Source organism: Strix aluco, chromosome 22, assembly GCF_031877795.1.
Source record: "Strix aluco isolate bStrAlu1 chromosome 22, bStrAlu1.hap1, whole genome shotgun sequence".
Lineage (NCBI taxonomy): Eukaryota > Metazoa > Chordata > Aves > Strigiformes > Strigidae > Strix > Strix aluco.
Genome location: NC_133952.1, coordinates 410,161 through 426,766, shown reverse-complemented (window position 1 = coordinate 426,766; position 16,606 = coordinate 410,161). Strand labels below are relative to the sequence as shown.

At 50.1% G+C, this 16,606-nt stretch overlaps 1 protein-coding gene across 11 annotated transcripts in view; it reads left to right on the top strand.

Moving 5' to 3' along the window:
* The window catches only part of CAMTA1 (calmodulin binding transcription activator 1), a 305,869-nt gene that overhangs the window by 157,332 nt on the left and 131,931 nt on the right, over positions 1-16,606 (top strand). The window lies entirely within an intron of this gene.

The following is a 16,606-nucleotide window of genomic DNA, read 5'->3' as shown; positions in this document are numbered from 1 at the left end:
CGTTCAGCATTTTGGGCAACTGCTCAGGCCCTGATTCATTTATCTTTGGGCTTTGCTTGAAACAAAACAAAACACAAAGAACACCACAACCTAAAGCAGCAAAGGGTGAGTTTTTAAGGAATGATGCCCTTGTTTCCCAATAAAGTAAGGTTTTATAGCATGATGTCCCCTAAATTAACATTATATATGCAGCGGGGCCTTGCAGGGACTGTGGTTTCACACTGTGATTCTCCGGTCTCACAGTTTCCCTCCTCTCATGCGTGGCTCTAAACCCAAACCAGTCTCGGGCAGGGCAGTGTCCCAGGACACGACCGTGACAGAGCTGTCCCCGTCAGAGGCGCCGCTCCCGGCGCCCAGGAGAGCGTCCCCGTCCTTCTCCCCGTCTGCACTCACCTTAACGATGTAACGTCTTCATTAGCTGCCCTGCTGGTAATCTGCTGCTGATGGAGATTAATAGAGAAAATATTTTCTAAACACTTCTGTATGCGTTTTCATTAATCTATGCTCAGAAAATTAATCTTGTGGGGCGACCTGCAAAAGGTGTTAATTGCAGTTTCAGAGGAGGATTTATCAAAAGTTTGAGGAGGTGCAGCAGCAACCGCACGGTGGTGGCAGGAGTGTCAGAGGGAACGGCCCCGTCCTCCAGACCCTCATGCTTGATGCAAATAAAACCATTCCTTTTTAAAAGTTCTCTGAAGCAAAGTGCAGTCTGGGCTCTGTGGGGGCTGCGTCCTTGCCCCTTCGGGTTCAGTGTGGGATTAGAGAAGAAAGAAGAGGTGGATAATTGAATTAATATCCTTCCTTAATACTGTATCGTTATTATTGAAAACTGCTCAAACAGGGGGGTTTGTTTGTGGGTTTTTTTCACAGTTACCAATAATGAAATTTGTCATGAAAATGAAACTCTGGGTGTTACGTGAGTGGCTTTGGTACGTTGATGATTTATCATCCACTTTTACTTATGAAAACACACTCGGTAAATTCCTCGTGATTTGTAAACCTACAGGCAACGTATTAGGTACAAATGATGAATTGGACGGTTGAGGGAACAGATTTCTGTCTGCTCGTGGGACTCGTTTTTAATGACCCTTTTTGCAGTGTTAACATGAGGTTTGGGGAAGTGAGCAACCCAGAGTTTTCTGTGTTTTCTTCTGCTTTTCCTTGAATCTTGAACGTGAGTTGGTTTCAGTGACTGAGAAAATATTGCTTTTCGATTTTGTGCTGTAGCCGGCTTAAGTAAGACTCAGTGCCTGGTCAGTCTCAATGAAGCATTTTATCTTGGCAGTAAACAAGTGTATGAGCACATATTCATGCCTTTTCTCCCAAATGCTGAAAAATTTCTGTTTACAAAAATGAAACAAACAATGTTTAAATTTACGCGTGTCGCTGTGAATCTTCCTGTGATCTGTTCGACACCACGAACGTCTGGGTGCTGTGAATTACACATGAAAGTATTGATCTTCTTTTGAGCTATATTTAGCCAGTGAAAATTTTAGAAAGTGTTTGAAGTATCTCTGTATGAATACCGGTTTTGTAAGAGGGGACTGCTCTCAAGGGATGGCATTTCACCATTTCAATCTTGGAGAAAGCTGAAATAGTAAGTAATTTCATGTTCAAGTAACATTTCAGTTCTTGCTCAGATGACATCCTTAATTAGATCGGTGCATCTCGCCTTCAGGGAGCTGGGAGCGAGGAGCAGCCCCCTGAAACAGAAACGTCAGCCTTTGCAGAGGGGGGAGGTGAGGGCCTCGGAGCTACTTGGGTAAGAACTAAACGGTTGGTCGTGCTGGAAGCGGCAAGAACAGAAATAACGTGGAAACGGTGTTCTCCAGCAGTTTGGTTTCCTGGCCAGCCGCAGCCATCCCTGCAGAAGGACGGAGGTTTTCTGGAGCACCGTGTCTGCAGGGGCGAGGGGACCAGGGCAGCAGGTCAGCACACCCGCCGTGCTGCTGCTGCTCTGAAGAAAAGTGTCTTTTCTGTTTGCATTAGTGAGGCTGTACTTTGCACTTGCATTCAAGGAAAAAACTTGGGGGGCTGAAAAAAGTGCTGGTCTGCCATTCCCAGTAAAACACTCTGAGAACCGGGGGGATGAAAAGAACAGACCTAATGGCATAAAGCTTAGAAATTTATTTTATGAAGTCTCATGGTCTTTTCCAATCACTGTCAGCCTAGAAGAAATGTTTTGAAAGTTTTAATAGGCTGTGATGGGGAAGACGGAAGATTCTTTCTGTGTGAGAAGAGGTGATGTACTAAAAATGATTCGGCATTCTGTTTTGCCAGATACCTCATCAGCACTGTCTTGCTTTTGTTGAGAAAATACGCAGAAAGCACTTTAGAAGCAAAACTGTGGAAACTGCCAAGCCAGTCACTTGACTTTTATTTGTCAGTGCCCTGGGGTTGCCGGGGTCCCTTCCCTGGGCGCCGGTGTCGGTGGCACGGGGGGAGCTGCAGCCCGGGGAGGGTCTTGGGGGTGCGCAGCACCCGGAGCCGCGGCGGTCGCCTCCGAGCAGAGAGGTCTGGGTGACCTCCAGCGATGTGGGACGTGTGGGCACGGGGGACTGGGCAACCCTCCTTACCTGCCGAGTAACCGTCGGTTGGTGCTAGTCGTAGTTAAAAAGTGCAGAAGGTTGAAGAGGGATGTGCAAGATCCCATCTGTGTGAGCAGAGTTTATAAGATTAATTTGTGTGAAGGCTTGCATCTAGTTAATCCATAATTAATCAGTAAAGCCCACCAGTTCTACGTGCTAGTGACAAGTTGGTTAAAGCAAAATTAAGTCCCTTCGTGTCGCGTTGGTGTGTGGGAGACGCTGCGGATGACGTGCGCAGTCGCTGCGCCTCTGCCGGGGGCGTCTGGCCGCGGGCGTCGAGAGCAGCGTTCCCGGGGGCCGGCACACGGGCCTGGCCCAGCGGAGTTGGCAGCTGGTGCTGTGGCCACGGTGTGAGAGGACTCCCTGGGAGTCTCTTCGAGGAGAAGGGTCCGTGCAGGAGAGCGCAGGGACAGCGCCTGGCGGGGCAGCTCCGCACCGGTTCTGCCGCCTGGCTGAGCCCCCCAGAGGGCAGAAGGAAGGGATGGTCCAGACCTGAGGTCCGGGACACCTCGACGCCTCCTCCACCTGAAAGAATGCAAATAAACTTTTTGTTGGCAACATATAGACAAATCCTCTTCAGACATCTATACCTTGGATGTCAGTGATAGAAATTACTATTGTTTTACAAATGAGAAGAAAATTTGCTCTTAGCTTGCAGTTTCTGCTTGTGTTCTCCGTAATGTCTCAGGGCACATGGGAGATGCTTTTGTGTTTAGAGTTGTGTTCTCCTTCCTCAACAGTCCGAGTGTCATAACTGTTAGATAGTCCTGAAGAACTCTTCAGAAGGCAGAGCAGTAACTTGCAAAATCTTAGAGATAACGTCACCTCAGGAAGACACGGGGAGGGTCTCTGAAATTCTGCTGTTGTTCATACAGAGGATACACTGGCCTTGTGTATCTTGCTGTAGCAGACCTCTTCCAACATTCATTATCTGTCACGAAAATGAGCTTTCTATTCCCTGATAAAAAATTAATACAAGTAAAATGTCGACCTTTTTGCTGCTTATTGAATGTCAGAAACACTCAGCTGTTTGCTGGTGGTGAACTTCAGTAAATTTAGGCACACTAATCTTGAGAAATTAATGCTTTGCTGTTTGGGTTTTTGGGACAGGAATGAAATATTTATAAGTTGGTTGCGAGCAATATAAACTTAGTATTTCTACAACAGCTTGTCCAGAAAGACATTCTTAAATGCTTGCTTACTGTAGCTCCTGCCATTGCTTGTGAGCGATAGTGAAGCTCTAAGGATTTTAAATTGGAATGGGAAGATTTAATATTGGCATAGACAATAATTTGCTTTAGGTTGTGTAAATGCTTTTTAATTAAGGGATTCATTGGAAGGAGGTTTGAAGGTCAGGTCCTTCCAAGTTTTCCATGCACTTAGGTTCAGTTTTCAGAATTCAGGAGCTGCTGAACGCCTTAAATGAATTCCTGAAATGGGGAAGGGAATATCAACTTCTCAAGTTCCCTTGACGTAATACGGATAGCCTTGCCCCAACCGTGGTCTCTTTCCACTCAGTGTTTTTGAGGCTATAATGTGAATTATGCCACCTTTTCAAAGAACTTGAAGCGACCAGATGGGGAAGGTTGCGTGTGGATCACTGAGTTCATTGAGTTTGTTGTTAATCGTTGAGTCGCTGACTTCAGGGGCTTCTGGTCTTAAATGTAAGGGAGCGGTATAAAGAGACCAGGACGGAGGAACCGGGTGTCTCACAAACCAGCTGAATGCGTCACTTTGTGGGCACAGTCTGGTACGTCTGCAGATGACTCCAGGGCTAATTTTGCACAGGGGAGGCTGCCAAAAAAAGATTTCGGCTAAGGCTTCTGGTCCATTCCAGCACAAAATTAATCCAAGATATAACTGCGTGTATAATTAATAGCTCCCCAAAGTTCTTTTAGCTATTTATATATTTGCGATAAGTTTCATTTGTTAGACTTGTCATTATTTACCCGAATCTGAAAGAGGGCGAATGCATCAGCCCTGTGTGCCTCACGCGGTCGCGCCCTGTGCCCTGCACCCCACTGGGACCATTAGCAGATGTGGCTTTTTTCTGTCATGTGTGTGCAAAAAATACTGACTCAGCCTGCGTTTCCCCAGGCACTATCAGGTTTTGTCCGTTTCCCCGTGCTGTAATGGTCTTTTTTTCCCCAAAAAAGAGATTCAGCTGGATAATAAAAACTTTTCTAACTTCTGCGCAAGCTGCCTGTATCATGGCAGCAGCAAAGGCGTCTGGGCTTCAGGAGGTGGTGGGGTTTTTAGGGCAGTTAGCTGGTATTTGACTCTCTCATTCCGAGCCCATCCTGGTGCCTTTCCTGGTGTTGGCGTTTCAGCCTCCTGGCCCCGCACTGGGTGTCCCCTGGGATGCGCTTCCCCCGCGCTCTCGGGGTGTCGCTGTTGAACGGGGCGCAGCCGGGAGCGTCCCGATGGGAGCTGGGGTTAACGTCCCGATCCCAGCTCGGGCAGAGGTGTTGATGCTCTCCCCGCCGAGGCCTCTCGCCCCGGCTTTCGTCGTAGCTCTGCTGCGCTCCAAGTCGTTAAATTATTCAGCCCTTTGCAATCCGTCTCTAACGTCAAACTCCCCCTTTTCCATGGTGCTGACTTCCAAAGCTTGGCTGTCCCCTGAAAAAAGAGCGTTTCCTCTTTGTTCATTCCAAGTTTATCAGACGTTAATTTAATCAAGAAACCCTTTGTTCTTGTCTTACAGCAGATGTTAAAATGGAATGACTATAATCAATTTCTGAATCTTTTTATAAATTTGCCACCTCAGTTGAGTCTCCACTAAGACCAGCTCAATGATCCCTTTTTTTGTGCAGTGTTTCCTCAGACACAGACCTCTACCTGTCTTCATTAACCTCCACCAAATCTGTTCAGTCTCAGCCCCCCAACAGCTGAGATGACCAACCCAGACATTAGTGGTTCGTACAGGTTTGGGTCTGATTTTCCGTTTACGCTGTAGTAGACATGATTAAAGCCTTTGCGTAAAATCGCAGCTAAATCCTGTCATAGCCTGGTCTGTTATTTTTTTGTTCTCCTATTAGGATTTTAGACATTTCTTTGACATATTTTTAGTGCCTGATTAGGAGGGAAATACTGGACTTGTTTGCAATGTTCTTGTTATATTGTCTTTGTAACATTTCTAAAAGAGAATAAATATAAAATACTTCTGTGTATTGTGGTCATATTTCAGTCTGACGTTAATACGCTCCTTGATTTGCTGTCTCACAATTCTTCTAACCTGGTGGTGACAGTCAGGAAACCCTCATACCTGGGGAAACGTGCGATTGCACAAGCTGCCGGAGTCGGGACGATGTGCAGGGACCCGGGTGATGTCTCTGTCCAGGAGGTTTTATGTATCCCACGTCAGTAACTCCCAAGACGGTGCTGGGCTAGAAAACCGTCTTGTGGAGCCAAAGCAGCCTTTTGTACCGCTTTTCCTCTTATTTTCTTTTTTTCTGCCCCTTGCATGGCTGACACGGGCTCTCAGGGCCCCGGCGCCTCTAGCCCAGACGCACCGGGGATGTCCCCAGGACCGGGGGCTCTAACCCTGACCTGCTCCTGCGGCTCCCCAGGAATCTCACCAAATGCTGCCCGTGTCCCCAGCGGTGGGGAAGGTGCAGGGCCCTCGGTCATGTCTGGGCTGGCCTCGCGTGTGTCACGTACCTGCCGTGTCTTGGCTCGGCACCCGTGTCGCAGCCTCTGTTTGTCTCTTGCCCCCGTCTGGGAGAGCAGCGGGAGAGGTGGAGAGGAGACCACCCCCCTCTCCCAGAGTTTCTTCTAGTAAGGAACCTTTGATATTTCAAATGGGTAGTTTAGTTTCAATTTAAATTTGTTTGGCCTTGTTTTCTAGGCATTCCTTTATTTGTCTTCCTCTCCTAGGTGAGTCACTAAATAGCCAACATTTGTCTGTGAATACTTTCGGTACTTTGTTACCGTGAACTTTTTGCCTCGTGTTTTTTAAAATAAATAAACCAGGCTGTGCTCCAGCTCTCCCACCGCAATACATTTTTTCCAGTCCTCTCCTTATGTCACGTCCAGCTTTTCAGCTGCAGACACCAAATCTGTTTGTTTCTCTTTATGTCTGGTTTCCTTCATCTCTTCAGCATCCCTCGAGCATGCGTCCAAGGACCAGATTATCTCCCTTCGCCCGGGTGCTGCGCGGTCGTCCCGTGATGTGGTGTGCGGGCTGTGCCTGTCTGATCCTTCCCAGAGCCCTCGTTAGCCTCCAAGGAACATTCCCTCATCTTGAAGAAATAGTTACCCAGAGGCTTGTTTTCCTTGAAGGGAGTTCATCTTCCCAAAATATCCTGTTCCCTCCGCGTGACGACCCTGCCCGCCCTGCCCGCTCCTCCACGCTCCTTTGGGCACCTGTAGCTGTTGTTTGCAGCAATTCCCTCTTTGTCATCAGGTCACTGATGCAAAGATTTAATAGCGCTGGGCTTCGATTCCTCACGAGTGTGACCGGGAGACTCTGATCTTAATTTCCAGTGAGTGGGCACGAGAGGAGGCTTGGCAGCAGGACAGCTGTTGCTTATTTTGCAGCAATATCGACTGGGGTGTTCGCAAGACGCCTGTTATCGCAATGTCCGGAGCCAGCTCACGACGAACACCTGCTGCTTTGTCACAGAGGTCAGATCTGTCATGTCTGCCAGCAGAGTGGTGCTTCTTCATAAGCTTCTCTTTCATGGAAGATGACATTATTCCTGAGATTCAGATGTTTTATAAATTTTGGGGGGTTTATGATGTCATCCAGCGCGTCCACAAGTAGCTTCAGAGCAGTGCTCACACTGCGTGGCCTCTCTCCTAGAGAATCCTCCTGGAGATCAGTGCTTTGTACTCAGCCTTGCTCTTACCCCCCATCTGAAACATCTCTCAGGACTCCGGAAAACCCTGGAGATTATTCTAGAATACTCCAACTGGTGGTCACGAGGCCACGGGGGTCTTTGTGGTACAGGAGAGCGCTGGGCAGGAGCTCGCTCAGAGCAGGACACTGTGGGGTTATCGTGGGCAGCCCCTCGGGGGGTTTTACACGATTTACGGTTTTTGAGTTTGGTGGTGAGGAACACGGGTAGCAGGGAATGAGGTGAGTGGTGTGAAGCCTTCTATGTCTGATTAGGAGGTGGTTTGAGAAGGATATTCTGTGACTAATTGGCTGTGGCTGCTGGCCCTAAGGAAGCTGTCAGCTCCTGGAAAGCCGTAATCCCGCCGAGGATCCCGTGCGCGCTCCCCGCTTCAATCGTTCCCCAGGGAAAGCGGTGACGTTTTCCTCCAGCGTCTCACAACTTTGTCCCTCTCCAGGCAGCATCCCTCCTGTACAGTTCTCACCCAGGCCAGGGTGATTAAGCACTTAAATTGATTAATCAAATTTCTTGTGATGAGAACTACTGTCATTCATTAATCTGAATGGGATTATAAATAAGAGTTGGCAGATAGGGGAGACAAACATGTTGACAGATAGACCCGCTGCTTTGAATACAAATTACACCGCTGCATCTGGAGGGTTTTAGCTCCTGGCAGCCTCGGGATATAGCTTCCCTAAAGGTAAAATTAGACTGAGATTAAAGTATCCCCATATTAATAAAGAAATATGCATTTATGAACAGGCAGCTACTGCAGGTGGGTGTGCAGGGCTGCATACCAATGATCTGACAGCAGGACCAGGCTGGATTTTGCTTCTATGGAATTCATGAAAGATTTTATGAGGTTAGTTGTAGTCAAAACTCAAGGATAACCCAACTGTAAGTGTGTGGCTAATACCGATTTGAGCAATAAAGTAGCAGGCTGGTGTGGGCAGTTCCTATTGGATTGTCTTGCAGTTGACAGCATCGCAAATAACAAAAAACTCGCATCAGATTTTGAGCTTGTAGAGACGCTGTCTCATGTTCACTTTTTGGAGAAACAGCGCCTTGTGCTTTTTGTGCCGTGACTTAGTGCAGGATGTGGTTTAGGCGACTTAGGAAAGGTGTTGAAACCCTCGCCACGTTGCAGCCAGTGGCAGAATTCCCACCAACTGCAGCAGGGCTGGAGTTTCACCTCCGGGTGACCAGGTGGCTGCAAGTGGTTTCTCCAGTTGCAGAGCAGTAGGCGGGGTTGCTGCAGAGTGTGCTGAGATCAGACTGGCCTCATGCATTTCTTTTCATAAATATTTCAAGAATTCGTATTAAAAGAATTACCACTATAAAAAGGGAAGAGTTCGGTAGCTCGTGCGTAGTCTGCTGCGGCGTTGTTCTAGCCTGCGGTGGAGGGTCAGGAAGCCAACGTGCTCCTCGCTGCCGTGGAAAGGTGAATTCCTCCACGTCAACGCTGCCTGCACCCGCCCGGCCGCCCCACAAGTGGCGAGTGGGTCGGTGGCCAGAGCCACGTCCAGGCAGGGGCTTGGAGGGACCTAAACGACCTGCGGAAAGGCTTGACCTTGGGCTGTAATTAGCTGTTGAGCTGCAGGCAGGGGATCAGTGGGGAAGCAGGAGGGTTCGATAGCCAGCGGGCAGTTCCAGTCAGTGCTCCCACTGCCGGCACAGGCTGCCCGGCGTGAAGACCCGAATGGAGAGAAGAGGTTTGGGCTGGCTGGAAAACACCGTCACCAACTTGTTTGTTATCCCAGTAATGTAACCCACTGCGTGACAGACCCACGGGATTTCTAACAACATTTCTGCCTAACTTTTCCTCTGTGGCAAGTCTGATGGAAGGAATACCAAGGAATACCGTGGTGCCCGGCTGTGCAACGGGCTCTGAACATCTGTGGGGCCGTGCATGGGGCTGTGATCAGTGAGCCCCGTCCTGCGAGGAGAGCGACCACACGCCGTGGGCGTCTTAACGGGGAAGGTGGGAAACCCAGCGGGGCAGAAAGCTGAGGCGGAGCCGCCGAGTCCCCGTCCTCTTCCTCTCCAACGTGGCACCTCTCCCTGTGCGGCAAACCTCAGCGATGGCAGCGCGACAAATTCCTGGACCTGGGGTTTTTGGACTAGGGAAAAATAGCACATGTGTTACAAGAGGAAATGTCACTGTCCTTCAGTATCAAACAGGTAACACAGTTTAGCGTGTCTCTTTTTCATGCATCAACATAATACCTTAGACCTAAAGGAAATAGAGCTCACTGGAAAAATCAAGGGAAGAAGCTCAAACACGTGACTTTCTGGGGACTGCTCTCCTTCCTGCGTGTAAGGAAGACACGGCGAAGCGTGCCAGAGATGGGAGTCACTCGCAGGGATCTGAGTGAGAAGTGCCATAGTCTGTGTGGTGGGACTTGGTAAAGAAAAGGCTGAGGATCAGATTGGGAGGGTGGAGGGACATCTGTCACACATACAGCATAGGATTGCAAGCATAAAATTTAAATTTTAGAATTTGGGGCACTGCAGATCAGTACCCATACAGACACGTTTCTGCCAATTAGCCAATGTCGTTGAAAGAATCATTTCTAACAGTAAGAAAGTTAAAGCCTGCAATCCTTGCAGTGACTTCAGAACTCCACAAAGGGAGACAGGGTTTGAAAAAGAACCCGTTAAACATTTAAATATTTCATTAAATATTGAACATTTCAAAAATTGCTTTCTAACAAGTCTCGAGGTAAACAGAACAATATTTGGTAACAAAAGCTACCAGGAGTGACAAGGTCCTGCAACAAATAGAGCTTGGCTCTAGGTTTTGAGGCTGCAGAAACCTCTTCTCCCTTCATTAGCCATCAAACGAGATCCCTGGGCTCAGTCCAGAAACCCTTATCGAGGTATAACTGCTAGCAACATCAAGGGCATCGGGGGGGTTTGAAACACATGAGAAAAAGAGCCAATGGGATTAAAACCAAAATTCTTGCACTAGGCTGAATGCTTGAGCAGCAGCCAGTGCCCCAGTGCTGCAGAGAGGTACACGGTGCTGCTGCACCGTGCCAGCTGCAGCCCGAAAATGAAGGGTCAAGTTCTCCGGGATTTTGCAACCGCGTAGAAATTTTAAGATGGTTTCTGAGATCTGTTGTCAGTACACAGGGACTCCTTGCCCAAGCCAGCAAGTGATAAGCAAGTGCTTAAGTTTTGTTGACATTAATAAATGCATTAATAACCCTGCTCGAGGGGGGCCAGAGGAGGCCACGGAGATGCTCGGGGGACTGGAGCACCCCCCTGTGAGGACAGGCTGAGAGAGTTGGGGGGTTCAGCTGGAGAAGAGAAGGCTCCGGGGAGACCTTAGAGCAGCCTCCAGGACTGAAAGGGGCTACAGGAAGTGGGGGGGGGGGGGGACTCCTGATCAGGGGAGTAGGGATAGGACAAGGGGAGATGGTTTTAAACTGACAGAGGGGAGATTTAGATCAGATCTAAGGCAGAAATTCTCCCCTGTGAGGGTGGGGAGGCCCTGGCACAGGTTGCCCAGAGAAGCTGTGGCTGCCCCCTCCCTGGAAGGGTTCAAGGCCAGGTTGGACGGGGCTTTGGGCAACCTGGGCTAGTGGAGGGTGTCCCTGCCCGGGGCAGGGGGATGGGACTGGGTGGTGCTTAAGGTCCCTTCCAACCCAAACCAGTCTGTGGTTCTGGGATTCCATGAACTTGGTGTCACTGTGCATTACTTTGTCCTATGAGAGTTGTCAAAAAGCTGCTTTTCCACTCACTTGGCCAAGCCCCCGTCGTTGCTCCCTCCTCCCCAGCTGCATCTCACTGCCGGGGGAGGAGAAGGAAGATTGATGGCACTAGGTTCCCCGTGCGTGGTTTTGGCATCGAGTCAGGGGGTTTTATAGCAGCACGTTGGCTTTTCTCACTGAATTTTGATTAATGGAGCAGGCGGGAGCTGCTGCTGTCTCCCAGCTCCTGCAGCTGACAGGGGCGAGCCTAATCTGATGTTTAAATGGATCTGGAATGTGTCCGTGGCTTTAGCATCCCTGTCCTGAAGGAAGGACCATCTGCTACAAGATAACCCGATCTCAGAGGGCGCTTACTTCAGGTCTGTTTGAAAAGAGAGGTGACACACATAAAATTTGAGGGTTTTCCCTGACGATTGCTAATTTGGTGGCCAAGAGGCAGCTCACATTAGAGACTCGAGGCTTTCCGTTGCTTTGCTTTTCCAACTGTCAGAGAAGGTCAACAGAGAATTTTGTGGGCACTTGTTACAGACACAGGCGGAAAATGGCTCCTACATGTAAAACAAACGTGTTACTACAAACAGCTAACAAACTTCTCAGATCGTGATTTGTATGAAATCCAGAGAAACTGATTTCAAGAAGATTGGATAGTGTCTGTGCTGGGATATGAAAAAGTTGGTGAGAGGAATGGGATGGCGGTGCTGTCTGTGTGAACAGAGAATGGCAATGTCTGTGACGGGGATGGGTTTTGTTGTTGCATTTTGACCGGTATCTCCGAAACGGACGTTACTGCACTGAGGGATGAGAACTCAGAAGCTGCTTTTCCATTTTCCCTTCTACGTCTGAGAAGCCTGTACCAGGTGCAGCCTGCGTTGCTGTTTCACGGCCGCAGTTCCCGCGTTGCACCTTCCGTGGTGCGGAGCCTGGCTGCACAGGTGAGGGTGAGGGCAGAGCTTGATGGGGCTCAGGTACCGCCGCTCATGTAGACCCACACCCTGTCATCAGGACGAAAGAAGAACAAACCTAACGCCTCATTTGGCTTTCCCGGGGGGGTTGACCCATGGCAGCAGTGCTGTTGCTGCGAGCAGTGTCTATTCCTTGATGGAAATTGGTGGAGAAGCTCTGGAATCATCAACGTAATGGCAGAAGGAGATCCCGCACAGTGCGGTGATGTAACGGGGACGTGACCCGCTGCTCGGCTCGAGCCGTGCTGCTCAGCACCACCGTGAGAGCCGAGAGCGGCAGCGCTGCCTGTCCACCCTGTCCCAGTGGGAGCCGTCCCTGTCCCTGGTTTGTCAAACATGGGCGTTACGTTCCTGTCAGGGGGTTCACTTCCTGCTGTGGGCCGTGGGAAACACGAGGTTCAATTTTAGGGCAACTGGGACCAGAACCAGTTTTGTGGTTGCCTTTGCTCATCGTGCCGTGGCAGAGCAGAGACTGGGCAGCAGCTCGCGGGTGCCCGAGCACGTGTCCAGGCAGCGCTGGGGGCTCAGTGCTTCCTGCGCCCCTTGGGGCGTTTGGTGGCCGTTGCTACGTGGGCTTCAAGCTCCTGCCACGCCTCAGGTGGCTGCAGGCAGCAGCTTTTCTTTAGCAGCTGCGTTTGCTTGATTGAGGAGCCTTTTCATAAAGAATTTCACATCCACTATTTTAATGATTTTGTGCTTTTTTTTTTTTCCTTTTTAAACCATGTTTTGGTTTCACTTGTCTGGTAGTCAGATTCCATTATTTGGGGTATTTTTTACTGCTGTTGCCATGAGCACGTTCGTTTGAAAAGACTGTTTAGGGATTTCAGTGCAAATCCCGAGCTGTTAGGGTTCGCGCAGGGAACACGTGCCCTGTCCCAGCAGGTTCGTTCCTCCCTCTCCAGAAGAAACAAGTTGGATCAGAAGAACTAGCTGGCAGGGAGGGGGACGCTGACACAGCTGCCCCTGGGGAGGAAGGGGACAGACACCTCCGGGGTAGGCAGCGTGGCAGGAGGGTGCCCCCGTGGCCCTGGGGCACGGTCCCTCTTCCCCGAGAACCAGCGTGTGAGGTCTGCAGGCTGCTCCAGTGCTGGAAGTTGAAGCCTTACACCATAAAATTACTCAAGTATATTTTAATAATTTAGAGCCACAGGTCTTACGTGATTTGTTCTCTAAAGATTGATTTAGCTTCTTATTAAGGGAATTGGGAATTCAGTGTGAAAATCTGAACAAAATCTAGGTGGTTTTTATTTTTTTTAAAATATCCACTAGTGTAACTCACTGGGGAGAAGAATTTCAAAGCCTGTCCAACCCTCTCTTGAATTTTTGATTCTCTTGCTTTCCTATTTCCATTCCCAAGGTGTTCTTGTTAAGGAGGAACACCTCAGCATTATTGTATTATTTTTAAATAAGCCACAATCACTTTAAGGAGCTCAGGGTAAAAAAATCCACTAATACTTTGATTTTTTTTTTCCCCCTCCGGTTTTCCGAAGTTTGATAATGCAAGATGTGGACTGCATATAAATGGCGGGGTAGGCAGCTGTAATTGCAGCTCTCCCCCTCTGCCCAGAGAAGGCCCTTTTCTCTTTAATTATCCGTCGATTTTAAGAAGGTGCCAGATGAAGTGGAGCTGGCAGGGCCTGGCTCTCCGGGGGCTGCAAAGAAGGTGCTTATAGCTGCGAATTCTGGAGGCAGGTATGGATTTTGCATTTGGGGGAGCTGCGGGGTCGCTGCTCTCGGCTGGTTTATCGGCGTGGGGGGATCCCCCGCTGCCGCGGGACCCGAGGACGACGTCCGCGCTGCCTCCGGCTTGGCACGCCGCGTAGCTGCAAGGACGAGCACGTCCCTCCCCGAAAGGTGACCGCGCTGCCACCGTGGGCATCCCTGCCCCTCCGTGGGCATCCCCGGAGCAGTCCCACGGTGATCGGAGCAATCCCGGGTCCCCCGGCCAGTGCCAGCGGGGCTGCTCCGGGGACAGGCGGGTGCCGGCGCCAGCGGGAGGTGACAGCCACTCGCCTCTCGGCCTCGGTTCTCAAAGCAGGAATCGATAAGCTGCTGAAGTGGCGTTTCTCCTCAGACGGTTCAGAAATGCCATTTCTTTTCTCCTGGAGATTTTGTAAACTTAAAAGAGAATCATGAAAAAAAATGTTCTCCCCTGTCCAGCCCATTAATTCAGCCTGCTCAGGACAGAATTAACCTTGGCAAGCCTTCCAGAGGAGAGAGTCATTCTAACCTTAAAAATCTGCTGATTAAAGCTGGTTTCAGGAATTCGATTTCACTTAATGCGTTGGCTGCGCGCCCAGCCTGGCATTAACATAGCCACAGACACGCAGGCCTCCTCATTTTTTACCTCCCCGATAAAAAAAAAAAAAAAAAAAAAAAGAAAACCTAGCTAATGAAACCCCTTTTGCCTGTTTGAGCAAGAATTCATTTTCCAGACTCCTTTAGCTAAAGGCATCAGGCGTGCCCTGGTTACCTGTCTCCTAAGGCCAGCCAGGCAGGTAATTCCGTTCAGGTAATTAGTTGCCGGGTTGTGCATCGAGCGGCCGCCGCCCGGGTACTCGGCCCTGACCCGCCAAGGGGTCAGTCACTGCCCCGTGTCGGGGACGGGGGTCAGCAGAGCCGAGCGCAGGAAAACCACGTCTGTCCCTGTAAACCCGCCTGCACCGCGCCATCGAACCTGCGATTTTATGCCATCTAACAGTGCTAACTCATTAACCTTGAACATCCTCCAAAACAGTGGAGCTCAGATTTCTAAGGTTTCTATTTATATCTTAAACATTTTTTTTCTGCCTTTTATCCAAAAAATTAATGTCGTTTTTATTGCTGCCATCGCTCATTTTGTCTTAACTCCAGAACTGGGTATCCGGGGTGTTTCTCCCCCCGCAGCCGTGGTACCTCGGTGCGAGCACACGGTGCCCCAGAGCCGTCCGCTGGCTCGCCGAGGCCGGGGGTTGCTTACGCGTGGGTCTGCCTCATCCCTCATCCGGCCCCAAAACATCAACCCAGAACTAGATTCCCATGTTGTGCCACATGGCGGGGGAAAGAAAAGGGAGATTTCAAAAATCACTTCTGTATTCTGGGTGCTTTGTAAATTCTGTGAACCGTAGGATTTTCTTAATGTTTTGCTGGAACGTTGGAAACCAGCTGTACGTGCTTTTCTGTAACTCGTTACTGACACCTCTGGAATTATATGTGAGACAGCGCTGAGATAGAGCGCGGATTTCCTACCCGCTCAATGCAGCGAGCTGCAAGGAGCTCTGCGTTAGTGCTTGTCATTATTTTTTGTTTTAATCACGGTGAAGTTTCGATCGACTTCCAGCAGCGCGGGCTGTGAAGCGAGGGGGGTGCTGGTCCCTGCTGGTTGAGGTCGCGTGAGGCGCCGTGGCCGTTCCCTCCCCAGCGGCGAGCTCCGGACCAGCCATCCCGTCCTGGCTGGGGAGCTGCTCGGACTGGGGGATGCTGCAGCTCCCGCTGCTTTCCGAGGCGGGGGGACGCGTTACAGACCGTTTAATGCAGCCCCCGGTGCCGTGCAGCCGGGAGTCGCTGTCAGGGATTATCTGAAACAAACAGCGTCTGCTTTTCCCCAGGCTGAATGGTGGGATTTAAATGTTAAGCTTTTCTTTGGATTATTTTCTGCAGGTTTTTTTCCCCCTCTATTTTTTCTCCCTGCTTTTTTCGTGTGTGGAATGTACCCTTGACACATTTAAAAACATTATTAATCTTTGTCATTTCTATTTTAAAAATAACTCGGCGATAGCAGCCAGCAGTCCTTAAATCCGTTTTAATTCAGGCCGACATTGTGAGTGGTGATCTCGGGGAGGAGACGCTGCCGCCAGCCGCCCTGCGTGCTCACCGATAAGCGCGCGCGTTCGACGACACACCTGCACGCTCGCTCCATCGCGGACCGCGCTGCCGCTGCCGGGGCTGGCAAGCTTGCTGCTCGCCGGGTGCTCTCAGAGCTCGTGAGGCGCCTTCCAGGCAGAAGGATTATAGATGAAGAATTACCGGCCCCTTCGTGCGCGAACGGCCAGTGCCCCGTGCGGGGGGACAGCGCCGTGTCCCGGCGCGGGCGGGATAACGGCGTCACCGGGGCACCCCCCAGCGCCACGCGCCGACCTTGGCATCGCTGCTGGCGCCGTGGCGTCCGTGTCTGCAGAGACACGTGTTGGACACAGCTGGGGCCGTGATTTAGCGATGGGAGCGAGTGAAGAGCGCGTTAGTCGTGAGAGTCGTCGTAATCGATGGAGTCGCTGGAGTAAAACAAAGAAAGAAATTCCCATTAAAAATCCCCTGCAGCTGGGTTTACTTGTTTTTTCCTTCTGTAATGGCAGAATATTGGTGTGCCTAAAATATGTGTGGCCCGTGATCTTCCAGGGGAAATATCTGAGGAAAGCTGCGAGCAGATTGCTGGGCTGTTGCAATCTCACATTTAAGGAAAACTAATCACCTTTGATATGGGAGAATATATCATTACACGCACACCCATCCCCCATGTGCACTAT